Raw genomic sequence first — 25068 nt, 5'->3', positions numbered from 1 at the left:
GGAAAAGTCTTAGTACAGCAAATAATGTCTGGTTGGACACGAGCACTAGCTTCGGCAAACCAAGAATTCCATAGTAATATAAAATAAATAAAAATTGAGATAAAAAAAGATCTGTATTTCACTTGGAATTAGAATTGGGGTCGTCACTGTATCAGTCCACCGTCTTATTACAGAGCTACGCGGTATTTGAGGCACGGTCTGAAAACTGTAAAATTTAAAGTTCAAGCAGTTCAGGTGTCTCAACGTAAAGTTTAATTGTAGTTTTAAAAGTACCCTCACGCATAAAAAGAAAAAATGTATTTTTGTAATACCCAACACAATTATACACAATACCGTTACAGTTAGATTAGATTGAACACAGTGAAGGATAGTTATACTTTATAAACTGCAGCGTGTTGATTCAATTGTTTCTCTGTACACTGTTTTAAATATTCTTGTTCTTGTTTTTGTGTTGTTGTGTTCTGCTTATTATTCAATAGACGCGATAGTACAGTAAAATGTTGACAGTGATTTGTGCCGGATCCACTGGAAATTTTGGTGCAACACCAATTTATCTTCGAATTAGGATACTAATTAACTTTTTAAACACTGAGGTAATATTAATTTCACTATATTTATAATTTAAAACTTTGATTTTTAACGGAGGCTAACGTACACAAAAAAACTAAGATGGACAATGGATTACATACGAGAAATAAACACTCCTAATTTTGATAAGTTATCTTCTAATGAAGTGATCATATCTGATCCAGTTTCTGTGTCTAGATTTATTAATAATAAATTTCAAGCTGTGCTTGATTTAATTACGTCAGAAAGTCAACCTCTTGGCAAAGTAAACCATTATTATTGGCGTCTTGAATATCAAGGCAGAGGTATCCAACATCTTCATATGCTGTTTTGGATAGAAGGCGTTCAAACTATAGGTATAAATAGCAATGACGAAGTAGCTGAATTCATTATGAAGTATGTAACCTGTAAGTTACCCAACAAAAATATTTCACCTACTCTTCATAGGCGTGTCATTTCACATCAACAACATCATCACAATGATTATTGCTTAAGAACGAAAAAATTAAAATCTACCAAGAAAATTGTTGAAGCTTGTAAATTTGGGTATCCACGACCTATTACTGATAATTTTGTTATTCGAGATGCTCGAGTGACATCTATAGCTGGTCGTAGAAGCTTGAAGAGTAAAAGTCGACTTTACGATCTCCCACGTACTGATAAAGAGGATAATATTAATGATTATAAAGTTAAAGCTATGCTGTTACTATTCATAAAAGTCAAGGATTGAGTTTTAAAAATGCTGTGATTGAAGCTGGTAATACTATTTTCAATGTTGGTCAATCTTACGTATCATTCTCACGAGTAACAAAAGTTGAAGGATTGCATTTAATAAATTTCGATCCCCACTTAATTAAAGCTAACGCAGAAGCAATTGAAGAGTACAATCGCCTGAGAAAATCTTATAAAGCTGATCCTGCAGTTATTTTAATTACAAAAAAACGTTGGCTTAAAGTAGGGGATTTAATTTGGGGAGCTGAAGAACATTTTGATCAAAGTGAACAACAGAGTATAACAAAAACAAAGCGATGTATTGATTTATTAAAATTTCACGGTATAGAAAATAGCGAAGGTGATTCTAGCTGTATCAATTCTAATTTTCAGTGTATTTTTCATAGTAAAATAATTAAAGTACTATTAGAAAGTGATGGTAAGAATGCTTTACTCAGCACAGAAGTATGCAAATTATTCGATATTTATTCGAATAATAAAGCAACATTAAAATCTACATTGATAAAAGAGAAAATAGGCAAGCAAATAGGTATTGATAATGAAACAAAACCTTTCGTAATACAGACAGTATAACTTAGTAAAATTGATGATTTAAGTAAATTAGTGCAATTTGAATTATTATATACTGATAGTTGTGATTCCTGTAATTATATAAGTAAATATACATGTATCAATAATGTTCTGTCTCTTGAAGTAGAGAATAGTACAAAAATTTTTGAATTGCAAGAATTAATTGATAAGTTATATGGACATTGGTTTAATACTTTAAAATTTTGTAATGCATGTCAAAAAAGGAAAAGAAACTCATAGTTAAGTTACGATTAATGCTTGTAAACAAATGATTATAATTACAAAAAATATTTTCAGAACTAAAATGAATAAAAATATACAACATAAAGGTTTCATAAAATCTGTACCAACGTCCAAGATATATCTTTGTAATAATTCATACAATGTAGTAAGTGCTATATTTTGTAAAGTCGATGACCAAGAATCCAATCATTATAGTGCAATTATAAAAAATAAATCCGGGTGGTTAGAAATAGATGATTTAAATGTTAAATCGATACGATGGCCAACAAATTCAAAAAATGCCTGTATACTATTTCTCGACAAGAAATAAATGGCGTTTACATCGAAGCGTCTATAAAATAACATCGACCGATAAATAGATCTTCACAGTTATATCTTTTTCTCATAATATAATCTATTGCAGCAAACTATGGGTCTATGTGTGATTTTCTAAATTTAATCATGAAGATATAAGATGATTGCAAAAAAATACAAAATTCAATAACATAAATCTAAATATCAAATTTTCATACTACAACATTACATCATATAGCAAATAAAATCCGTACATAAACAGTTTCACTGTAAAAAAATTGCGCCAAGTACACGTTCACAACTCGTAACTTACAAAAATACCAAGGAGAAATTTTCACTTTACAAAAAGATATAAAAAAAAATTTCACTTTACAAAAAGATATAAAATCCGTACAAAAACAGTTTCACTGTAGAAAATGCGCCAAGTACACGTTCATAACTCTTGACTTACAAAAATGCCAAAGAGAAATTTTCACTTAACAGAAGATATAAAATCAAAAAAAGAAGACCAAGTAGCCGGTATGATTTTTAATAATTGAAAAATTTTTTGTAAATTTAACAATTAAAAACAATTTTTTCAGCGTATTTGGCGTACGTCATTGAGTACCCCAAATTTTTTCATGTCTGATAACTAAGGCCAAAGAACTGACGTGAAAAGTGATTTTAGGGACAACAATTCTTTCAGCTCCTCCTCACCAAGTCATTGACCCTACTGATAATTATTTTGATGCAACCATATGAATCTCTAAGTTTTGAACATCTCGATCAATCGGATTGAGATAAATGGCGATCCAAAGAGTATCATTGCCATTAAATTTGGTTAAAATTTGAATCAATTCGGTTCGCTAAATTTTGAGAAATCTCAAAAATAAAATTTTCCAAAAATGTTTTTTTTAGAATAACTTTTAAACAACTCCACCTGTCAATTTCAAAAACTCATTCGCTCTTAAACTCAAAATACTGCGTCTATTGCCGCCAGTCCCTTCAAAATCGATTGATTCGTTCGGGAGTTATCAAAAACGAAAAATTTCGAAAAAAGTGATTTTTTTTACATAACTTCGACATTTCTTTTTGGATCGTTTTTGATAAAAAAAATCATTGTTGAAGGATTGTGATTAAAATTGAATTTCTCTTGACGAAATAGGAAACTTGATTTTTAGGCTCTAGTAGTGCTATCCCTTGGCGCGATCGCGCTTAAAGCATGCAATAATGCTGTGAAGAAGAAAAGAACAGGAGTTAAGAAAATTACAACTTACTTACTTACAACTACTGACTGTTGACATAAATGAGTTATCTGAGGGATTTTGTGACATTATTACAAAACATCTGAAAAAATTTGGGGTACTCAATGACGCACGCCAAGTACGTTGAGAAAATTGTTTTCAATTGTTAAATTTTCCACAAATTTTTTTCAATTATTAAAAATCATACCGGCTACTTTGTCTTCTTTTTTATTATTATATACTGACCGATGTAGTTTTTGTAATTACACAAACACATATAAAGTAGTGAATAATATTTTATCTCTTGAGATTGAAAATGGCAACAAAGTTTTTTCTTTACAAGAATTAATTGATAAAAAACATGGGCATTGGTTTAATGCTTTAAAATTTTCTAATATATGCCAAAAGGACAAGAAACACACAGTAAAGTTACGTTAAACTCTTGTCAACAAATACTCGTGATCAAATTAATTACTTTCGAAACGAAAAAAAAAATAAGAGCATGCAAAGTAAAGGTCTTATAAAATTTGTACCAACATCCAAAATAATCCTTTGCAATAACTCGTATAGCGTTGTGAGTGCTGTATTTTGTAACAGTAAAAATGAAAAATCAACTCATTACACAGCAACAATAAAAAATAAATCTGCATGGTTGGAAATCGATGATTTAAACGTCAAATCGATTACCCGATGTTGATCGGATTAGCGGCGATGAGGTGGTTTTTCAAGGTTAAGAGCTGATTAGTTTTTGAAATCGATCAATAAAGCCTTTTCAAAGTTAGGTACCGGCGGGAAATAAGGCTTAGCTAAGGGAGATTTTGGAAAAAATCGAAAATATTTTATTTAATTATTGAAATGTATCATTAATTTATATAATAATACATTAGCCATTAAAAACAATGGAGTAATGATAATTTTCACCATAAACAAAAACATTTTTTTTTTTAAAAGCCTTGTGAAAAGGCCTTATTTTACTACGGTAGGGTAATAAGGCCTGCGGGTTTAACATACTGGAAATAATTATATCCGTACAAAAACAGTTTCACTGTAAGAAATTGCGCCAAGTACACGTTCACAACTTTTGATTTACAAAATTAACATGGAGAAATTATCACTTTACAAAAAGATGTAAAATCAAAGAAAAGACAGACCAAGTAGCCGTTATGATTTTTGATTGAAAAAATTTTGTGGTAAATTTAACAATTACGAACAACTTTTCAAACGTACTTGGCGTGCGTCATGGAGTACCCCAAATTTTTTCATGTCTGATAACTAAGCCCAAAGAACTGATGCGAAAAGCGATTTTAGGGACAATAATTCTCTCAGCCGCTTTTCACCAAGTCATTGACCCTACTTATGAGGCGTATAAATGATCTCATTTATACGCCTAGATAGACTATGACAGCTGTGAAAACGTCAAAAAAAAATATGTCTAAACTAACCTCTATTTTGAAGAATTCACAAACACTAACACAAAGTGTCATACAAATCGCGAGCGTAAGACTAAGCTTGTCCCACACACTAAACTAATATTTCTGGCCTGTTTTTATCGGATATCTAAAAGCAAGAGACTATCTAGACGTATAAATTGTTTGAGCTTTAATGTAAGGACATTAATCGATAGGTTTCATAATAAGGATGTATTTTCTCTTACAAACCTAGTAAAATCAATGACAGGAAAACCGTTAAATATAAACTTGTAACATGAATGGGACAAGAGACTTGAATTTTCCTCAAGGGTCCAATGGATTAGTGAAGTAAGCCTAAGTTTGTAATTGATATTTGATATCTTTGATGTGTTTCACCTATATATTAAAATGATCAGCACTATTTGAATTAATAAACTCACACAGTTCCGTCTCATCTCATTAAGAGGTAGAATAAATAAAAATCTAAATGTGTGCTGGGACACATATTAGAAGTGAAAATTCAACGGAAAAAGTTTAAAAACTATTTCTAAGTTAAATATATCATAGTTTCCCGTCAATATTTTAAAACAATATTTCCAAGAAATTTCCAAAATAAACATTCAATACAATGTTGTTTAGAAAAATTAAAAAAATTCGGGGAATTATTATAAGAATAAAATATTATTTTGTCTGTTCGTTGTTTGTTCTGACCCGAGTTTAAAATTTTATACCCATCGCAAGAAAAGTGCTTAACGCCGTTCATTCATTTTATGAGTGAGCCGGAAGGCCGTGAAATTAAAATTGCTCAATATAGTAAGTAGGCACGGACTACTCGTAGTAAAGAAATAAGGACTCCGTGTCACTTTACATAACAGTTTAACTCCAAAACAAGCCGATTAACGTGTTAATACATAGCCCCACGCACACACTTACACTACTACAGGCCGATAGGCGGCCGTTATGAGAATTGTCATCGTGTGTAACAGATCAGTTAGCGTCTCAATAAAATATCTTAAAAATATCTTCGTGCGTTGTGAAAAAATGTAAAAACGATACTATATAAGTATTTGTGACCATATATGATTACTTAAGGGAGAACAAAATTGTGTAACTAGTATCCCCTCACACACACTAGCATAACGGTGCTTCACTTGCTAATATCACGGCGCGGAGTCCTTTTTTTACTCGTCCGTGTAAGTAGGTAGTAATGTGCTAAAATAGACCTTTTCAAACCTTTTCGGACGGATATAATAGAGTCTATTTGCATCACTAACATTAACAGATAGAAAAATCAATGTTTTTCTAATAATATCTGAAATTTTTACCTCCTTTAAAGGGAATATTCCTTATAAGCAAATATACCTTCTCGGAAATTGGTTTAGTGAACGTGGAAAAGGGTTCAATTTATTTAGGTATAAAAGTTTGTTTGTAAGTTGTAATATTTTTGGCCAATGTTATGTCATACATGTTTGGTTTGAATTAATATCTATTTATTTCATACTAGCTTTACCCGCGACTTCGTCCGCGTTGAATAGTTAGGCCATTGTTTGGGCCATTTTCTTTATCTTTTAGGATCCTCCTCCTCCTCGCGTCGGTTTCCTCAGTGCTGCAGCAGAGTGTAAAGCGTCGTGGACAGTGGTTCCAGCGCATGGGGCTCCTTCCTCTTGGTCTTCTTCCGTCCACCTTCCCTGTTACGATCAGTTTCTCCAGGTTGTCTTCATCCCTTCTGGCGATGTGGCTGAAGTATTCTAGGACCCTACGCAAGCAGATGGTAGAGAGCCTAGTCACAATGCCCAGCCGTTTCAGGATCGACACATTAGTTTGGTGTGCTGTCTAAGGTATGCCCAACATCCTTCTCCAGCACTACATTTCGAAGGCATCGATTCGTTTTCGGTAGGGTTTCTTTAAAGTCCATGTTTCAGCGCCATATATGAAAATGGAAAACACCAGTGATCGCACAAGATTGGTCTGGGTTTTTATGCTGATGGTTCTACTCTTCTATATCTTCTTTAATTATGACATGGCGCCTTTTGCCGTGCCGATCCTACGACGAATCTCTTCCTCGCAAGAACCATCGTTGCAGATTTCAGAGCCCAAGTATTTGAATCTGCTGACCATTTCTAATTATAGTGTTCCGGTAAGCTCCAACCTGCCAGACCGATCCACAACCATAACCTTAGTTTTAGACCTGTTTATAGCGAGACCCAGCTCAGCACAGACACTCTCCATTCTGCTAAGTAGTTCATGTATTTCAGCCTCGTTAACTGCCAACAGAGTGGTGTCTTCAGTATAGCGTAAGTTTGTGAGTTTATGCCCGCCAATGTTGATTCCACCGCTCCAGCCGTCGCAGGTCTATCATACGATGTACTCGCCGTATACGTTGAACAGGATCGGCGAAAGTATACAGCCTTGTCGAACTCCCTTTTCAAAACCAAAAGGACCCGAAGTCAACCCTCATAATTCCTTGGCTGTTATAATGCCTGGATCAGTGCTGTTAGGTGATAAGGTACGCCAAGCTCACCAAGTACCCTCCACAAACAATCCCATTCCACGCAGTCAAAAGCCTTGCTGTGGTCCACAAAACACATTTCCATTGGATCCTTTTTAGGATACTTTTCAAATAATACAGTTATAAACTGCTCTTTCCGCTACCGCTCTCTTCTATGATACAGCGCATATCCCTTGTCATTGTGGACAGTCTCTTTCCATTGTATTTCCCTGTGAATTTAATCTCCTATTTCATCCAGGTCAAAGTTTCAAAAATGCTCGAACAAATGTATATAAAGTATTTCTTAAGTGGCACTTGTGAACAAGGTTTCATGGTTTTATTTTCGATAGTGACGAATTTCCGTACAAACTTCCATCCCCTATTTCAGCCCCTCCATTTACTTTTCTTGCAATAAAAGGTAGCCTATGTCCTTTTTCAAGCTCTAGTCTATGTCTGTACTAAATTTTATCAGAATCAATTAGTTGGTTTAGGCGTGAAAGCGTAACAAACTTACATTCACATTTATAATATTATATAATTAAGTAGGGATTATTTATTTATGGTTTTTGACAAGATTATTATCATTCAAGCTGTTGTTTACAACTACAGATAGTTTACGCATACCATCGGTAACTGGTACAATCGCGGGATGAACGTGGTTGAAACGTGGTATCCTACGGAATTAGTAAATTTGAGATGCGGTATACTTACAGTATATTGGTATCCCTGTAATGCAGCTGATTTAGTATAAAAATCCGCTGGCTGGTGAAGCTAGAGACTTGCCGAAAATATTGTATTGCAACAATTGTTTTTTAAACATTAATAAAAGTGTTAGTGTTAGAGCCCGTCAACGCCAGAACTTCGTTATTTTATAAAAGCTGAAAGTTTGTCAGCGCATACTCCCAACACAGGTAAGAACGATGGCCAATTATGAGGATTGGACTACAGTTGTTTTGGCAGGTAAATGGTACTAAATGTGTGTATAATACCGATCTAAATTCATCAAATGATAAAGTCTGATTTTCTGGTAAAGTCTTCAGAATATTATTAAAAATCACGTCATTAATTGCCAGACAGTAAACATCGTGGCAACACTTTGCCAGACACCCTTAATTTTCATGAAATTTTAATTCTACTAACAATATAGTATAAAAGCTGATTTTTATATATAATACTTGGCTAATCATTAGATGATGTTTCCTCTTTAGCCAGACTTTTTTGATTGGTCCTACCCCTTGTCAGACAATCATGTAGAATAGCTATAGAAGTGAGCACGTATACTATCACACCGAATGTAGGATTCAGTTTAATAAGAAAATATCTTCATCGGCGAAAATATCTGTAAAAAGCGACTGTCTTCATCATAGAGAGTGCCACTACTAAGCTTTTTTTATTTAATAAGAAGCATCATAGAACAAGATATTATTATGAACAACGGCCGCTGTCATAATATAGATTTATTAACATGAATTGTAATTCTACTTTACTTCTTACTGACTCATTGAAGAGAATTTATGCCGAGAATTCCATTGAAACAGATGTTTCGTTTACTGCACACCACCTAGAAAGTAAAATTGACAAGAAGTTTTCCAAAGATATTACATTCTTTACAGTTACAGACTTCCAACCAGATCAAGGTACATCTAGGACATCAAAAGTCTCGGTTTGAAAACGCTTAAATAATTTTGTTCTACCTTCACTGACACTACCTAATGCAGTCAGTTCGTAAACAGATTTATTTCTTATATTACAAGCATACCGATATTTTTATCTTTTTCGTGTCATCAAACTAGAAATAACAACGGTGCTATAGATATTTTGACATCAAAAATAGACAAAATTCATCTACTATGGTTCGATATAAGCACTTGGTATCAAGCATCACTTTCATTATATATCGGGTTCAAACATGACATCCGCAGTTAATTGGATTCCGGGTCCATGCCTTCCTTTTTATCAACTCACCCTTACACTGATTTATTACTTTTGTTACATACGAATAATGTAACTAAGATAATGACATCACTCTAATACCAAATCTATTAGAATTTGCACCTAGCGCCCGAGAATAAATACACTTTGGCATCATTTTTATAGCACATCAGTGGGAGGCTCCTTTGCACGGATGCTGGCTAGATTATGGGTACCACAACGGCGCCTATTTCTGCCGTGAAGCAGTAATGTGTAAACATTACTGTGTTTCGGTATGAAGGAGGCCGTAACTAGTGAAATTATTGGGCAAATGAGACTTAACATCTTATGTGTCAAGGTGACGAGCGCAATTGTAGTGGCGCTCAGAATTTTAGGAGATTTTCAAGAATCCTGAGCGTCATTTCATTTTAAGGAGCAGGGTCTATTAATTACCATTAACTGAACGTCCTGCTCGTCTTGTCTCTTATTTTCATAAAAAAATGGTACCGATAAATAGACTAGAAATATATTTTATTACGATAGGGAGTGACAATAACATAACATATTGCAACAACACTTGGTATACGTCATGAAGCTACATTAGTTCGTGAAGGGGCTTTGAGATGGGGAGAAGAACTAATAAGAAACTTCCTGCCCATCTTTTCAATTATATATAACAATACTATATACATTTTTATAATAAAGTTCCAGCGACTGTTCAGGTATTATCTATAAATAAATTTAAATGTATTATTATATAATGTCTCTGTCGTAAGTCCTACTACTCCACAGCTGAATATCTAAGTGATCCGACAACCTGGGACTAGATCATGATTATTTTATAGCAATAGCATTGACAATACAATATTATATATTTGATTAAAAAGAGCGCAAATAAAAATGCTGGGATAGTTTCTTGCGCCGCTCCTTCTCTCTCAGAGTGACATATGTTTCCGAAGTGGTAGTGGTAACTAGTAATAATAAACTTATTTCTAATGAAATGACATCAAAAAGAATTCTAAAGGAATCAATTTTGAGAAAATAAATGCCTTTTATGCCTTTAAAATGTTTATGTAACTAATACTGTACAATTTATTTTTTCTGCGCAAATTTAGTTAAGAAATATGCATTGTTAAATCCTTGTCAAAGAATCCTTAATATATTTTTTGTATTTGTGCTTAGTGATTTCTAAGTATACTGTCTCGTATTTTATTGTAAAATTGAATATAAACTATGAAGCTAGCTCTAGCTAACCTATTTGTAACACGTACAGTATATTCTTTTTTCTTGAATTAATTAAATTTCAGTACATTCTATGTTCTTGAATTGAATTGATTCAAATCACAATCTTTCTTGAATCTTGTAATGATTTTCTAACTTTTTCCCAAAAGGAGTCTCTTGGACGCATATTATTTTTTTTTTTATGGAAAAGGAGGACATACGAACGTACGGGATTCGAACCCGGGACCTCTAGCTGGGTCACTAACCACTGGGCTATATCGGTCGTCAATAATTAATAACCATACTTGTAAAGAAAATATAGGCTATCACGGCTATCTGTCCTTCGAGCTATCTACCCTACCCACTACCACTTAATTTTCTCGGTCATCCGGTCATCCGCGACACGATTTGCACGCGATTTCTTGTAGTGGTGTCGGGGGACGGGTCATTTATCTCCCGTGAATGGGTGCACTTGTGGTGCCTGATAGATCCTGTCATCAGAAAAACTGCTTCATGTTGTTAATATTAAGATTGATAATTTTATATTTATACTAATATATATTTTCTTCGATCTCATTAATGTCGGTATTATGCTCCCATAATAACTTTATATGTGTACAGTGTAGTCACACAGTCGTGTGTACAATTTATGAAAGAATTAGATAACTCCTGTGTTATTAACTTTCTGCAAAGAAAAATGAAAATTTTAAGGAAGTTATTGCTTTTACCCCTTGTATGTGTGTGTAAGTATTTTGAACGGTTTGTCCGAATTCATCGCGGTTGGCGCCATTCGAAAGGGCTTGGCCAAACTTAGAATTTGAACATATAATTTGGTCCGATTCGGACCGGTAGGTTTTGAAATCTAAAAAAACTACGAATAATTTTTTTGAAATGTGTAAAAACTTTGAAAAACCACGCGGCTGATCCTGCCATAAATCGGTTGATTCGTTCGAGAGATATTTGTTCTAGAAAGTGTTTTTTCGGAATTACTTCATATTTTCTAATTCGATCAATACAAACTTAAAGATCCTTTCCCAACCGCGTGAAAAATCCGAGGCTTATCCTTTCAAAAGTTAGTTCAGTTAGAAATATCAAAACAATGTGTTTTATTGTGTAAGTTTGGACATAGCGATGGCCTTCGATCGGGTGTGGCATAAAGCGCTTATAGCGAAACTGCCATCCTATGGGCTTCCCGATAAGTTGTGCAAATGGGCCACTAGCTTTTTGGCTGATCGGAGCATCAAGGTTGTTATCAACGGTGCATGCTCCGACTTAAAACCCATAGACGCTGGTGTCCCACAAGGCTGCGTGCTATCCCCTACGCTGTTTCTTCTGCATATCATTTATATGCTGCAAATCAGCAATATTCATTGCTATGTGGACGACACCACAGGGTATGCTTCCTACACGGGCCGTGCCAACATGTCCCGGGATAGCGTCGATGAGAACCGGAACTTGTGTCTGAAATCGAGACTATACTTTACAAAGTCTCGGAATGGGGCCGACAAAATTTAGTTCAATTCAAACCCAAGAAGACACAAGTTTGTGCGTTCACCAATAAAAAGTCTCCATTTGTCGTATCCCCTCGATTCAAGATCAGTCCTCTAACTGCCACAGCCTGTATTTACGTACTTGGTGTCGATTTATCGAGCGACGTTCAGTTCCGTGGTCACTTGGAAGAGAAGGCCAAACTGGCCTCAAAAAAGCTTGGTGTACCCAGTAAGGCGAGACAGTACTTCACTAAAAGCCAACGCCTGCAACTTTATTATGCGCAAATTCGGCCTCACATGGAGTACTGTTCTCACCTCTGGGCGGGTGCTCCCCAGTACAAGCTTCTTCCATTTGACCGCATACTACGAAGAGCGGCTCGAATCATCGACGATCAAGTCATCTCCGATCGGCTTGATTCTCTAGCATTGCGTAGAGATGTGGGTTCTCTCTGCATCTTCTACCGCATTTACCACGGGGAGTGCTCAGAGAGCTGTTCGGGTTGATTCCAGCGGCCGAATTCCACCACCGGACATTACGTGCGGAGTACCATCCGCATCACGTAGACGTCTGGCATTCCAGAACCGCGCATTTTGTTCGAAATTTCTTGCCTCGCACAGCCACTTTGTGGAATCAACTACCGGCAGCGGTCTTCCCGAAAAGATACGACTTACGGACCTTCAAGAAAAAAAGCATACTCCCACCTTAAAGGTCGGCAACGCATTTCTTGACACACCTGATGTTGCGGATGTCCATGGGCGGTTGCCTCACCTCTCCCCATCCCGTGGGCCTCTTGCCCGTTTGCCCCCTCTCATATAAAAGAAAAACTTTCATCAGAGTTTTGACATCAAGCTCAAAAGCATAGAACAGCTATCGTTTTGAGCTCGAAAAGCTCAACAACGACGCATTTGATAAAATTGAAGCACTTAGCGGGAAGTTTCACGGATGGCCCTTAGGACAACTGTTTTTCAAATTTTTTTTTTATATTCCTTAACATACTCACGTAAGTTATGATGTTCGAGCATTTTTGTTACATAGCTCCACACAGAACAGGTTCAAGACTTTAACTCCACATAGATTGTAATATTTTTTTTATAAATAAAGAAGCTGTCATACTATATACATTTAGTTATAAGAGTGGGAAACTCTTGCCATTTCTTCTCATAAAAGCTCATCCTTTTCCGAAGTGATTCCAAAAGACGCTTCACACCTCTCCATTTGGTGAAATGTGTCCGAAGAATGTGTATATCTTTATATATCTGTTTGTCAATAATAATTCTGTTATATATTATTACCATAGATAAAGCCCAGTCACATATATTTTATTTCCCAAAATGTCGTCGACAGCAGTCGTTAAATTTAACGGCACCAAACGTACGAAATTCAGGTGTAAATTCGGTGTTGATAAATCGGGCAATCAAGTTAAATTGCTGAAAATTAAGTATACAGACAACGAGAGATGAAAAAATATTCGAGATAAAATGTCGGTATCATTTTTATAATTACGCAATTCCAAATCAAATCACATCCAATAATTTCATTTGATTGATTGTTATAATAAAATTTTCAATTAATTCCACTTGTTAATTTTTTACAGTATGATTTAAATGGTTGGTTTTTGCTATATTGGCCTTATTTAAAAGGCTTAATGGACAACCAATTTATTATTATTTAAATTTATTTTTGCGACCTACTAGTTAACAAGGGCCGTTCGGTTCTGGAACTCACAGGCCGCTGCCGCGGCCCGCTACATTCGGCTCGAGAGTTGTGATCAACAGTCTACATTTATTTTTGGGACCTACTAGTGAACAAAGACCGATTCAATTAGAAAACAATTAGTTGATTACTCTAATACATAACTAAAAAATAATTACTATACAATAAATAAAAGAAATAGACCAATCAGTGACGGCCTCATAAATTAACGACCAGTAAAATTGTCAAAACATCATTGTCTTACTATATAGTGTACCCGTGATATTATAATGCCACTAAAACCTGGCCGTCAAATGGTAAGAAATTAATTTATTATAATATCACGGCTTTGACAATATTTCTTGTCGTATATACAGTATTGGGTACTCACCCAACATGGTCACATACTCGGTAATAACCGACACCTACGGCATAATATGTATAAAACAGTTGTTCTTTACTAGAGCGCCCAAAAGAGCGACGCACGCACGCATACATATGATTTACACGGCCTCTAAGCAATCTTGGGAACACAAAACTAGTGCCACGCCGTACGCCGCCGGGACTGGTCGCTGTCAGATTTAAATCCCGACGCCGCGCCGTCCGCGTCATCAATTTTTTTATCTTAGATAACTTATAGTACGTCTAGATTGTCTCTTCTGAAAAATCAGACCAGGAATATTAGTCTAGTATAAGTGAGAAGCTACATCTTACACTTTGTGTTGGTGTGCGTGCATATCGTGCTCATGCGTTCTAAACTCAATATTTAATGTAAATGATATAAGCTTTATATGGACCAACCCTAGCTCTCCGCCCAGACGTAGGTATAATTTCAAAAAGACCGCTGAGTATCGCTACTGTTTAATTGCTTGTACTGTGCCTGCGGTTAGTCAAGATTCAGTACAATAGCCTACCAAGAAGATTGTAAAACTCAATATTCTACGTTTTATCTCATTTGCCACCAAAGAATAATATTCAATTCAATTCCTATTATGATTTAAAAAGTGCTATAGAATTGCTGGCCTACTGAGATTTAACATCGAATGTTTCAGCAAGAGCAACCCCGAAACAACTCACAACTTTATTTTCAAAAAAGCCCTATTTTGTAACACTTCTTTATCTCCACCCATGCTTTAAATCCTCTATTTAAAATTCTAAAACAGCTTATTGCCAACATTAAAACGCCTAATGTCCTAATAACCATTACATCATCCAAACGAGTGTTGTGATGAAATTCAGTATCACTCATGTGATACTATAAACCCAAATTCATGTTTTAATATATAATATATTACACAACAGTTGCATAAATAACTATTGTAATCAATGACGTTCTATACATATAGACAATGCACCTCATACAAAACCAAAGCTGAAATATGGCACATGCCGCAAATGACACCATAATAACTTCGACAGCTTTGTCTATACATTTCTGCGTTTACTCAGTTTGTTATTTATGAAAATCTGATGTATGTGCACAGGAATATTAACTTGTTTAAGAAAAATAGCGATTGTCATAAGTTTAATACTAGGAATAAAGATAAGCTTGCTGTTACCACTACCAGGCTCCATAAAGTTGATAAATCATTTAAAGGGCAATGTATACGCTGCTATAACAAACTCCCAAGTGATATGCTTAATCTGACAATAAACAAATTTAAAAATTCAATTAAAGGGAAACTTTATAAAAAAGCTTACTATAAAATATCGGATTACTTAGATGATAAAAATGCTTGGGAATGAACATGCTCTAACTCTGTCTTAATAAAACAAAATATATATTATAATTTTCTAGAGTATAAGTATATGTATTATTTTTACAAACTACATTATGTAGCTCTTATTATTATAAGAAACCTTAAATTGACGATTCAAAATGATCAAATATGATCTCAATGAATAAAGATATTTTGACTTTGACTTTGACTTTGACGTTACAATATTATCGGTCAATAGGCAGCAATGTAAACACTATTTCAGTTTCAGCTGCGTATTTTGAATTTAGAACCCGATTGTCCCATTCTGATAAGCGGGTCTTGTCTGGGGACTTGTCAATAATATTGTACCATATTTAATGAAAAAATATTCGTTTTATTAAATTACTTCCGCATTATGCACATCAATCTTATATAAATAAAATAACCTTACCGATGATAACTCACACCATCTTTTTTGTTAATGTATTATTTAAGCACATATAAAGCTATAAAAAGATAGCACACTTAGGCTTGACTAAGTTGGATATCTCAATAGAGCAAAGCTAAAGTACTCAGGGACCTTGTATCGTATCACTTACACTTTATCCTTTGAAGGCGATGTAAATAATAAAACAGCTATGTCTTACTACAAGTTCCTAATGTGCTTGAAACTATAGACTTTACTCGTAACTGCACATAACTGGTCTCAATCATGATTAAATAAAGAGTTAATTCTTGGATATTCCACAAAATATGTTTTGTATTGAAAGAAGTCACACCACCCTATCAAAATGAAATACAATGTTACGTATCACACGTTTCAGTTGTCAGCGAAACATTTCTTACTCGGTTACAATAACTCTTTACACACTAATAACACACAAGCAGTTGTATCGCTTCTTATAAATCTATTAGACACTGAAGCAATGATATCAAACAGTGTAACAATTATTAAACAATGACAAGAAGTAAACAAGTTGTTTACGTAACAGCTAGTTATGACATAGTCAAACTCTTGGTCCCCATCTTTTCATTTTATTTATAAATGACATCAGCGCATGTTTTCAATTTAGTAACTTTCTTCTGTATGCTGATGATCTTAAGATATATCACTCCATTAGCAACTTAGATGATAGTCATCAACTACAAAAAGACTTGGACCGTTTGAGTGTTTACTGTGACAAAAATAAGTTGGATCTTAACTTAAACAAATGTAACTATATATCCTTCACACGTAAAAAAAACATTATTAACTCTACTTACTCTCTTTGTGGAACTTCTCTTGTTAAGGTCGATAATGTCCATGATTTGGGACTTAGTCTAGACAGTAAATTAATTCTTGATACACATATTGATAGGATAGGTAATAAAGCGAACAAAATGTATGGTTTTATTATGCGAACTATGCGTAATTTTAAGAAACCCTCAACGTTGTTACTTTTATATAAAACGCTTGTACGATCACAACTTGAATATGCTGTTTCTATTTGGAACCACTTTACAGTAAATACATACAGTATCTTCAATCAATACAAAAAAGATTTTTACGCAGTATGCATTACAGATGTGCAAGAGCCAATATTTCGTATGATCAATTGCTTGAAAAATACAATATTCTAGATTTAAAAGCCAGACGTGAACAACTTGAAGTAATGCTTCTATACGACATATGCCATAATAAATATGATTGCATTGATCTAACACGCAAGCTGTATTACCGAGTTCCTGTACGTCATCTCTCTAGGGCTACACGCGCTCATCAACTTTTTGCCTTAAAAAAGTGTCGTACAAATGCTGGCATTCGCTCTCCAATTCATAGGATGGTCTCATCTTATAACCAAAACTTCCTTGACATTGACATACTAGAAACAAGAGTGGGTACCTTTAAGAAACTGATATTTAACAAGTTGCATAAAATAATTTCGTAATCTTTGTGACTAATATTGTTATATAATGTGGATAAGTTTTAATATATATATTTGTATGATTCTATGTATGTGTATATGTATGTATTTTAAAACCTTTGGGATAAGGTGAGTTTAGTGAATTTGTTTCTCCAACACAAATAAGTAATCTGTGGATAACGTAGTTGATTATACATGTATTTATATTGTAAGAATTGTAATTATTAAGTAAGATGTCATGTATAGTTGTTTGTTGTTCCCAATAAATAAAATAAAATAAAATAAGTGTATCTTATGTAGAATCCCTTACATTGATATCTGCTATTACTAAATAAAATATAAGTAAATAAAAATTCAATATGTACTTATTAGTACATATTGAAAATTGACATGACCAAGTACCTAACTTGTACTTCTACAGTGAATACATAAAGCATTATCATGTTACGAATTAAATAAATATATAAAATTGAACAAATAACGGGTTGCACTCCGAGAGTGCAGGCACAAGTGAAAACTTGAACATTAACGTTTGCATCTTTGAATATTTTGGAATGGTTAGAGAATAATTTCGCACTAATTGCTTTATTTATCAGTATAAAGTATTGGAATATATGTGGTTAAATGCAATATTCATTTATAGCGATATCGTACTCAAAAATGACAGTTAGTATTACATTAAAAAGTTTATCTCACAGAAAAATCAACTTTTATCCATAATTCACGTGTCCTGACGCAAGTTTAACATTGTATACCCATCACAAAATTAGTTAGATTAGCTCAACGCAGCTAAAGAAGTTTTCACTTCAAAAATATAACTAAATTTTTCTCAGTTATAAATATATCTAAGAAATAACATAATTTATACTGCTGCAGAAAATGCAGATTTTACAAAACATTATGTCGTGTGTTCAAGCGTGTAAGCCAACCGTTGCTGCATAATTCAATACCGATGCATCACAGAGATAAACGACCGACACTTCCATTGGTTACTTTGGCAATAGAACTTCCCACAAATATCTTAAAATCACAATGTTCGTATAAATTTTCCCGCGGCAGAGATAAAGTTGTAATGAAAATTTGGAACAAGCTAAGTGGTTGATTGTTTACATAAAAATTGGAAATTATTATAGTTATTTATGCAACTGTTGTGTAATAACTGGGGTATTAAAATACGAATGTGGGTTTATGATGATAATAGTATCACATGAATGTTTAATACCTAATTATCAACAGTTGAATACAAGACCTTATCTGCACCGATAATATGAATAATATCAACTTACAAACACCTATAAACTAACGAAAGACATCACTGTAACATTAAAAGTTATATATTACTATAATTTCTAAAACGAATAATAAACATAACTATTAAGACATTTAAATAATCCAGTAGTTGTATCTAATAATAAGTGTTTATTATAAATTGGTATTTGGTAACAATTGCCGCTTTGATATCGCAGCTCAAAAAAGATTTTGAAAAAGTAGTTTTTTTAGGATTAAATGATAATCAATTCAACCTTAATAATAATATAAAGTCTTTATAAATCTAAACCAAAGGATAGTAAGCTTTTTCATTCAAGGCTTTCGAAAGAAAAAGAAAAAGAAGACGAAAAGAGATACTCACTTACATGTCGTTTCCAAAACTTTCTATAACTAACCTTGAATCCATTTATATAGTAAAAGTTATAAATATGGATAAACTACTTATTTAGTTTCAAGCGCTTATACAGAGACAGTTTTAATTCTAAATAAAGATTGGTCGTAACACTAAGATTTATTCAACAGGAAATTTATATTATGATATAAAATTCTGTAATATCCCAACCCCTGTTGACAAAACTTATCCATGAAACTTGTTGGGATATTATTCGGGAACATAAAACAAAACTTAGATACGTCCGCCACGTACGAAAAGCTACGACCGACTGAAATCAACTTAATCCGAATTGCAATAACACCTTTCTAAATGCGGTTCTAATTAGGCTTCTAAATGATTCACTCAGTCAGAAACCATATTGAATGCGATTATACTTGTCTAAATTCAGTAAGCACTGAATTCAGACGTCTACTCGTAATTAATTCAGTTAAGAGTAATGCGGTTGCACTTGACTGAATTTAGTCATCTAAATTCAGAAGCCAATTTAGAAACAATTAGATGCTACTGATCACACTGTCCTAAATTTAGTTACTGAATCAGTCACCACTTAAAGCCCGACAAATTCGGACGTGCCGTATAAGAAGGAGAATTGACCTTTGTCTAGCCCTGACCGTTTGCTCAATTAAAATTGAAAAAGAAAATGAAAATCATGGATGAAAGTTAGCAAACAATACAAAAATAATAGGTGCTTTAGAACGAGCAGACTTCAGAAATAATATACGAATGGATTTGAGATCGTATGACAACATATAATTTAATCTTGTGACACCTTTTATTCAAAAGCAAGATAATAGTATGTTGATAGTATCTCTAATAGATACTACTACTCCTACGAGACAGTATTAGTGCAAAAGAAAAATTGGTCGTAACACTAAGATTTCTTGCGACATGAAATTCATATCAAGATTTAAATTTCATTTCCTTTAATATCTCAAGTGCTGCTGATAAAAACTATCTCTGAAAGTGAAACTTGTTTAGGCTATTACTATTATTCGGAAATATAAAACTTAGATATGTCCTCCACGCACGAAGAGCCACCAGCGACTGAAATCAGTAACTAAATGCGATTACACTTTCCTAAATGCGTTTTTAATTAGGCTTCTAAATGATTCAGTCATTCAGAAACCATCCTTACTTCTGAATTTAGGAAGCTAGGTTGCTGAATGCGATTATGCTTGTCTAAATTCAGTAACGACTAAATTTAGACGACTAAATTCAGTTTAATGTAATAAGAGCTTTATAATAGTACTTTAGTGCTTAATTTTCCCATGAATAAATGACAACAAGCTATACTCATGCAGCGAGTGAGAGGCGAGGTTATTAAACTTGTTAATATTTAATGTCAAAGAAAAGTGAATCTAATCGACATTCATTATGACTTTGTGGCTTTTATCACAGTGGCTATTGAGTGGAACACTATTCACAATTGACGTGATAATGAGCGATGGAACTTCGACGCTCCACGAAATAAATCATCTCTCATAGGTATTGGAGTTTATCAATGCATCCCTCGATCGCAGTTATAAAGAACCTTTAAAGGTTTGTTATAAAATATATAATATTTTAAGCATTTAGTGAAAAACTCTGTTAGATGGTTGATATGAAGTATAATTTATTACTGATCGCCATCTTATTTGTACCTTCTCTTTAAGTAGTTGCAAAAATTACAGTAAGGTTGAATTTAAGTTGATACTAAATTACGGCTAAGTTTATATGACTTTCTATGATATAGATGAGTGAATTATATTTCTGTGCTATGAACTTTTTATCCATTAGTAACAAACATCAATACAAAATTCACTTGTTTTCTCTTTTAAATATTATTTTATATGATTGTTATAAATAATTGATTATTAAACATGTGTGATTATGTTATAAGTTGACATAATCATTATAGTAAGTCACTTTTATCGACACCCTTGCTTAAAATCGTCTATTAAAGATTCTGAAACAGTTAGCTTGCTGCTAACATTAAAAAAGCCAGTCCTAGTAACCATTACATCATCCAAATGAGTGTTGTAATGAAAACGTATGATATAATGTTGTACTGAATTTCATTACAACACTCGTTTAGGTGATATAATGATTATTAGGACGTTGGGTTGTACAATTTTCTTTGCTTTTGGTTGACTATAGTATAAATTAATAATTATAAAAGAGCCATGATTCTTTAAAATTTAAGTCAATCATTATTTAATATTATATACACACTGGTGATTATTAATTCTTATTTATGTCCAAACAATTGCTCCCACTTGAATGCTCAATGATCGCAAAGATATATTTCTCTGACATTATTGTCTTGTTTAATAAATGTTGGTTCAGCCTTCTTAGCCAATATCCTAAAATTAGTAGAGGCCGCAGAGCAAACAATATTTTCGTGAGTTAATTAATAAGATATTTCAACATAGTAGAGGGAAAATATAGAAATAAAAAATAATTTGATAGGTATTTATCTTGATATAGGCTTTATTATATTTCAAACTTTCAGCAGGTTGAATAACACCAGCAAGATTGTGTTGACAATTTTCAACTCAGATTTTATTAAACCCAGATAATTTTTTTACAAAATAATCACACAGATTACATCAAAAACTCTATCTAAAATTACTGGATTTCTCACAGTTTTGTTGACAATCTCATTGATATAGAAGACAAGAGATAAAGGACCTTTTTTCAATGACGTTCAATGTATAGAATGTCATTGAAAATATGCAATTATTTATAGATCGACAGATGACGGCTATAATCTTGTAAAAAGCGGTCGAGTGTGAGTCGTACTCGTCCATGAAGGGTCCGTAGGAGCAAGAGGATTTATGCCGTATTAAAAAAACTACTTACTAGACCTCGTTCAAACCAATTTTCGGTGTAAGTTTGCATGGTAATGTATAGCATATATTTTTTTAGTTCATTTTCTTATTTTAAAAGTCACAGGGGGGGGGGGGACACTTTTCCACTTTGGAAGTGTCTCTCGCGCTATTCAGATTAGAAAAAAATTATATGAAAGACCTCATATCATTTTTGTAGACCTATCCAAAGATTTCCCACACATATGCGTTTGATGAAAAAAAAAAATTGAGTTTCAGTTCTATGTATGGGGAACCCCCAAATTTTATTGTTTTTTTGTGTGTGAAAATCTTAATGCAGCTTACTTAATATATCTACTTACCAGGTTTTTGTACAGTTTAGTTTTTAGAACCCTGAAAACGGAGATAGCCGAAATCCACTACGTTTTAAGCAACTGTTCGCTATCAAGCTTAGCCGGATTATACGTCGTGGCCGTACTGCCGTTTTGAACTTTGATTTATATTAAAATGCAAATATATTTTTAAGCGCAGGTAAACCACAAACAAGTTATGCATTTTGTTCTCGTCTAATGCAAAAAGGATATCATCCTGGCGAGTGAGCTGGAGGCACTTGAGCGAATATACGTTTTAATTATATTATATTCGTAGCAATTCTCTTAAAATTTTTCACAATAAAATAATTTGTTGATAGCTTTTGTTTTGAATAAAATTTAAAGACATTTCTTTATTGCATTCTCTTATACGGAGTTCTACGGAACCCTACCGTATTCGGAGGTTTTCTGGGTATAAAAAACACTGACAACATAGTGATCATATAAGGGTCCCGTATAGTTCTTTTGATGTGCGTAACCCTAAAAAAAATAAGTGGAAATTACATCGTTCTGTAACGATATCCCTCATTTAAAAATGATCAAACTAAGATCATTTATACGTCTAGATAGAATATGACAGCTGTGAAAACATCAAAAAAAACTACTGAGTTTAGAACTAACCTCTATTTTGAGCAATTCACGCACACTAACACACAGTGTCGTACAAATCACGAGTGTAAGACGTAGCTTGTCACGCACACTAAAATAATATTACTTGCCTGTTTATATCGGTTGTCTAACAGCAAGAGACTCTGTCTTAACGTATAAAATATCTAAGTTATGAAAATTGAGCTTAAGGTCACCTAGCGTTAAACATTCTTGCTTGAGTAAAATTGTAAGCATGACAATTCAACCTGTTATATTTTCATAATTTTGATATTCATATGATATTTCATAATATTGCATGCTCCCATAATCTTAATACATAAAAATTTGGCTGTCCGCTATGGACTTCTAAACTAATGAACGGATTTTAATGGGGATTACTTCACGGAGTGCAGTTTAGTCCAACTTGAGAGATAGGATAGTTTTTATTTCGATTTTAGACCCATAATTATTTTTAATTCCAATATTTCTTTTGCTTAGACATATTTTCTATGAGAGAATTTAGTGACGCACAGTTTGACCGTTCTGCTGTGAAACAATTACATTATAACAACAGGAAGCATATTTTACGAAATAATTCTTGATGTTATGAAATATTATTGACAAATTCATAAAAAATCAGTATATTTTTTATTATTTACAGAACAACGTCTGTCGGATCAGCTAGTATTTTTATATATGTACTGTGTGTGTGGATTTATGCATAATATACAGTCCTCGATAAGTCTTTTGATTTTTTTTAATTTACTTTTTTTATATCACTCGTTTAAGTGAGTAATTGAGTATTAAATTAATTTTAGGATTATGTTTACTCAAGTAACTAACATAACCATTCTAGTTTTATTAACTATTTTTATAATAATCTCTCAAATGATATTAAAATATAACCAATAAAAAAATTTAATGTATTGTAAAAAATAAATTAACATCTAAGGCCTATTATAATGTGAAAGATTATTTGAATGATAAAAATAGTTGGAACGACTAATATTTCTAAATTTATTGTTATTACATATTCTTATACTCATTTCAATACTATTTTTAAGTAATTTTTGTACTTCATCCTGACTTGCACTAAATAACTTATAAAGTTTTACAGTGGCTAAAGTTATTATCTGCTGGATTAAATCTAAAGTATACCTGCAGTCATTATAAAAGATTTAAATCTAATTTTTTTTGATGGACAAGTCGACAACGTAAATCATTCATGCTAGAATAATAGCAGCAAAGAATAAAATATCACGTTTATTCTTTTGTATGTTTCTAACAAGCAATATCACCCGTCAGTGTACGTCAGAAACAATGACGTCATAAAAACAAAATTCACAGAGTGACAGGCGAAAGCGTGAATTACCGCATTGTTGGCTCACGGCTCCAGCAAATTGGATTACTTTTGTTTTAGACATTAATATGTGATTTGAAGGACAAAATGTTTCATTGGTGAATAATTCGAAACATTATCTGTGTTATTATAAAAAAGTTAAACATATTGTGTTGAACACGTGATTTAAAAAAAATTATTACACATCTATGTGTTTCTGTTGTTTATCGTTCAACATTCTTGAGCACGATTCGATGTTTATCGAAGGTGTATCTTACGAATATATCATATTCTTAAGGAAGATTTAGATTATTTGATGAAATAATATAGTTGAAATCTGTCAAAAATTGCAATCCGTTCCTTTAATTGTTCCTGTACACTTCAGTTTATGTTGTGCTTAACGGCGTTTTAGTTAAACACAAGCTAAATACTGTTTTGTAATAGAAAAAGAAAACTCCAATTTAGACGTCGTTATTGTTAGGTCACTGACGTTGTAATAGTTACGTTACTGTCTAACAAAACACGTGTCTAAGCCATCTTTAAATTATTTTTTGTAATAACACCGTAGTTGTCTAAAACGGCTATACTCACGGTTTGTCGTAGATATTACCGACTAGTTTCGAACCATTCGGAGATCCTACATCATGTTTGAGATAGGACTACGAGACGGGTTTTTATTGTCTCACGAAAGTTTTAATAATTGAATTCGAAACATGATATAATGTTTGAATGTAGTCAGTGCTTTGCACAGGATGCCGGCTAGATTATGGGTACCACAACGGTGCCTATTTCTGTCGTAACTAGTGTGAAAGCATTGTTGTTACTATCTGAAGGGCGCCGTAGCTAGTGAAATTA

This window comes from Leptidea sinapis, chromosome 6, assembly GCF_905404315.1.
Source record: "Leptidea sinapis chromosome 6, ilLepSina1.1, whole genome shotgun sequence".
NCBI classification, from domain to species: Eukaryota; Metazoa; Arthropoda; class Insecta; order Lepidoptera; family Pieridae; genus Leptidea; species Leptidea sinapis.
Note: the sequence above shows the minus strand (reverse complement) of the source record.